Source organism: Coregonus clupeaformis, unplaced genomic scaffold (assembly GCF_020615455.1).
Source record: "Coregonus clupeaformis isolate EN_2021a unplaced genomic scaffold, ASM2061545v1 scaf1953, whole genome shotgun sequence".
NCBI classification, from domain to species: domain Eukaryota; kingdom Metazoa; phylum Chordata; class Actinopteri; order Salmoniformes; family Salmonidae; genus Coregonus; species Coregonus clupeaformis.
Genome location: NW_025535407.1, coordinates 90001 through 94801, shown reverse-complemented (window position 1 = coordinate 94801; position 4801 = coordinate 90001). Strand labels below are relative to the sequence as shown.

The 4801-nt window shown below is 45.2% G+C and overlaps 1 pseudogene; it reads right to left on the bottom strand.

The window, feature by feature from the left end:
- Positions 1-2465: 2465 nt before the first annotated feature.
- LOC123487977 overlaps positions 2466-4801 on the bottom strand; it is a 63965-nt pseudogene continuing 61629 nt past the window's right edge.

Sequence of the window (4801 nt, the reverse complement as noted above, 5' to 3'; positions counted from 1 at the left end):
AATAAAGAAACTATTGTGATTTTATTCATATCAATAATATCAGTTTACCTCCAATAAACAGACAACTGAACACTAAACAGTGATATTAATAAAGTGTGTGTGTGTGTGTGTGTAGGAGTAAATGACTGAACTGAAGTAACATTGATATTTCAGTCAGAAGTCTTCTCTGAGTGTAACACAGACCATCAATGTGGTTGTGCTGGTTGAGGATCTCTGATGGTAGTTGGTCCAGAGATCATATGAGGGTACGACTCCAAACAACCATTCATATGCATATACATGGTTTCCAGGGCCTTCAGAAAGGACTCACACCCCTTGACTTTTTCCACATTTTGTTGTGTTACAGCCTGAATTTAAAATGGATTAAATTGAGTTTATTTTTGTCACTGGCCTACACTGTATTCAACCCCTTTGTTATCGCAGCCTAAATAAGTTCAGGAGTAAAAATGTGCTTAACAAGTCACTCAGGAATTTCACCATGAGGCCAATGGTAATTATTTTTTATTTTTTGTTTTTTTAGTCATTTAGCAGACACTCATATCCAGAGCGACTTACAGTTAGTGAATACATATCTTTTTATACTGGCCCCCCGTGGGAATCGAACCCACGCTCTATCAACTGAGCTATATCCCTGCCGGCCATTCCCTCCCCTACCCTGGACGACGCTGGGCCAATTGTGCGCCGCCCCATGAGTCTCCCGGTCGCGGCCGGCTGCGACAGAGCCTGGATTCGAACCAGGATCTCTAGTGGCACAGTTAGCACTGCGATGCAGTGCCTTAGACCACTGCGCCACTCACTTTAAAACAATTACAGAGTTTAATGGATGTAATAGGAGAAAACTGAGGTTGGATCAACAACATTGTAGTTACTCCACAATACTAACCTAATTGACAGAGTGAAAAGAAGGAAGCATGTACAGAATTTTTTTTCCTCCATAACATGCATCCTGTTTACAATAAGGCACTAAAGTCAAACTGCAAAAAATGTGGCAAAGAAATTAACTTTATGTCCAGAATACAAAGAGTTATGTTTGGGGCAAATCCAACACAACACATCACTGAGTAACTGCCTCATTATTTTCAAGCATGGTGGTGGCTGCATTATTTATGCATAGTCACTTTAACTCTACCCACATGTACATATTACTTCAACTACCTCAACTAGCCGGTGCCCCCGCACATTGACTCTGCAACGGTACCCCCCTGTATATATAGCCTCCCTACTGTTATTTTATTTTACTTCTGCTCTTTTTTTCTCAACACTTTTTTTGTTGTTGTTTTATTTGTACATTTTTTGTTAAAAATAAATGCACTGTTGGTTAAGGGCTGTAAGTAAGCATTTCACTGTAATGTCTGCATCTGTTGTATTCGGCGCATGTGACCAATTTTTTTATATTTTATTTTATTTGATCATGGTATGGGTATGCTTGTCATCGGCAAATGCTGGGGAGTTTTTCAGGATAAAAATAAACGGGACGGAGCTAAACACAGGCAAAATCCTAGAGGTAAACCTGGTTCAGTCTGCTTTCCAACAGACACTGGAAGACAAATTCACCTTTCAGCAGGACAATAACCTAAAACCCAAGGCCAGATCTACACTGGAGTTGCTTATCAAGACAACATTGAATGTTCCTGAGTGGCCTAGTTACAGTTTTGATTTAAATTGGCTTGAAAATCTATGGCAAGACTTGAAAATGGTTCTCTAGCAATGATCAATAACCAACTTGACAGAGCTTGAAGAATTTTAAAAAGAATAATGTGCAAATATTTTACAATCCAGGTGTATTTTAATTTAATCCATTTTGAATTGAGGCTGTAACACAACAAAATGTGGAATAAGTCAAGGGGTATGAATGCTTTCTGAAGACACTGTAGTCAACTACAGAAGTTTTCTATACCACAATATCTATAGTCAGTTACAGTAGTTTTCTATACCACAATATCTATACAGACTTGCTTTATCGTACACATGAGCAGTCTCTATAGCAACAACAGATATTCATGAGGCTGGAATAGAAAACAATGGGTTAAATTCATGATTTTTAATATCCATTGACCCCAACCTTGGTGATGAGCATCAATTAATAAGACAACATTCCAAATGGTAGACAAAGCATCCAATATGTCCGCTGGTCCTGCCATTAAAGGGTGTCTTTGACCAGGGAGCGTCCATTCTACAGAATCTAACTCTATGCTCAGACAAATGTGGCCTTAAACCTGCTTCTGTCCGCCGCGCTTTGTCTCTCTCCCGATTGGCTCCTGCCGATCCGTCTCTCTGCCGATTGGCTTCTGCCAGTCCATCTCTGCTCTGGTTGGCTCTTAGCGCTGACCAATGACGGGAGTTCGAAGTCTGGTACACGCCCGTCCTCACCCTGCCGCCACGGCAACAGAGTTCCGAGGCCACGCCCTCACAGTTCTGTCCCAGCTTGGAATCTCGGAGGTCACGGAACCTCCCGGAATCTTCAAGTGTGGAGCGGGTTTCAACCCGGTCCACATCTAGCCTGGCTCGGTTGGGGCGCGAGGGGGATTTGGATTTACGAGAGCGAGGAGGAGGGGGAGGAGGGGGTTTCAAGAGAGGTGGTGGCGGCCTCTTCTGGTGAGATTTGAAACTGCCTCCTCTGTCCCTCTCTCTCCTCCTGTCTCTGTCTCCGTCTCTATCCCTGTCTTTGCCTGAGGGTAAGGGGTTAGGACATGGTGCTTTTAATGGTTGATGGTATAATCAATGCCACTGCAAACACACACATGAAAGCGGACACACACACACACACACACACTCGTTCATGCAGGCATCACACAGCCTGAGAGTGGCTGCTCCTTCAACTGCGTTCAGACTGGGACTTTACTGGAAGGAGGAGGAATTGACTGTCTTCTCTACCACACACACACACACACACACACACACAGCTGGTGGTGGTGGTGGAGAACATGTGGATTGGACAAACTCGGCATGACATCATGGGAAACAGAACATGGGGGGGGGTTACTGTTCTTTTTGTTTGTGATACTACTATACACTGCCATTTATTTCTCTCTCTGTCTCTGTTCAGTACCATTCTCTAACAGTAGATGGAGTCATCTAATGACAGAGACTGTAATCAGTCTTTAAACATCAGTGACTTCGTCCCAAATGGCACCCTATTCCCTATATAGTGCACTACTTTTAACCAGAGACTTTTAAGGGCAAGAGTAGTGCACTATATAGGGAATAGGCCATTTGGGATACAACCAGTGACTTGGCTACTGAGCCTCTCTAAAAAATTATCTCTCTCTCACACCTTTCACCTCTCTCTCTCTCTCTCTCTCTCTGTCTCTCTCTCTTCTCTCTCTCTCTCTCTCTCTGTCTCTCTGCCTCTGTCTCTCTCTCTCTCCTCTCACTCTTCTCTCTCTCTGTCTCTCTCTCTCTCTCTCTCTGTCTCTCTCTCTGTCTCTCTCTGTCTCTCTCTCTCTCTCTCTCTCTCTCTCTGTCTCTCTGTCTCTCTCTCTCTCTCTCTCTCTCCTAGATAATATCAGATAAAGAGCCGTTGTGTGTGTTGTGGGCTTGACAAAGCCTGCGTAACTAAGCGTTGAGCAGAGCAGAGCAGACGGAGACCATGCATACATAATACCTCTATTCCCAGGTCCCAAATGGCACCCTATTCCCAATGGCCCTGGTCTAACATACTGCACTACATAGGGAAATAGAGTACTGTTTGGGACTCACCCTACATTCCATCTGCCCTGTTCTACTGTCACACAAAAGACCTGGCACACAGAGAGGGAGAGGGGTAGAGGGGAAAGACAGAGAGAGAGAGAGAGAGAGAGAGAGAGAGAGAGAGAGGGAGGAAGGATGGAGGGAGGGAAAGAGGAGAGAGGAGAGAGGGGACAGAGAGGGAAGGATGGAGGGAAAGAGGAGAGAGGAGAGAGGGAGAGGGGAGAGGAGAGAGGAGAGAGAGAGAGAGAGAGGAGAGAGGGAGGGAAGGATGGAGGGAAAGAGGAGAGAGGGAGAGAGGGAGATAGACAGGGAGATAGAGAGGGATATATAGAGAGGGAGAGAGGAGAGAGGGAGGGAAGGATGGAGGAAAGAGGAGAGAGGAGAGAGGGAGATAGACAGGGAGATAGAGAGGGATATATAGAGAGGGAGAGAGAGGAGAGAGGGAGGGAAGGATGGAGGAAAGAGGAGAGAGGAGAGAGGGAGATAGACAGGGAGATAGAGAGGGATATATAGAGAGGGAGAGAGGAGAGAGGGAGGGAAGGATGGAGGGAAAGAGGAGAGAGGAGAGAGGGAGATAGACAGGGAGATAGAGAGGGATATATAGAGAGGGAGAGAGGAGAGAGGGAGGGAAGGATGGAGGGAAAGAGGAGAGAGGAGAGAGGAGAGAGGAGAGAGGAGAGAGGGAGATAGACAGGGAGATAGAGAGGGATATATAGAGAGGGAGAGAGAGGGAGATAGATAGGGAAATATAGAGAGGGAGAGAGGGGAGGGGAGAGAGAGAGATAGAGAGAGAGAGAGAGAGAGAGACAGAGAGAGAGATGGAAATAGAGAGGGAGGGAGATATAGAAAGGGAGAGAGAGAGAGGGAGGGACAGAAAAGGGTAGAGAGAAGGAGAACACTGAGATGACATGACCTCATCACCAATAGAGAGAGAACCGGTTGAGGATGTGATCAACAGAGACATAGTAAAAACCAGATTGCGTAATAGTTATTGCACCAACCATGAGAACATCTTTCAAATCTTCCAAAGTTAAGTCTAGAATCGGCTTCCTATTTCGCAACAAAGCCTCCTTCACTCATGCTGCCAAACATGCCCTTGTAAAACTGACTA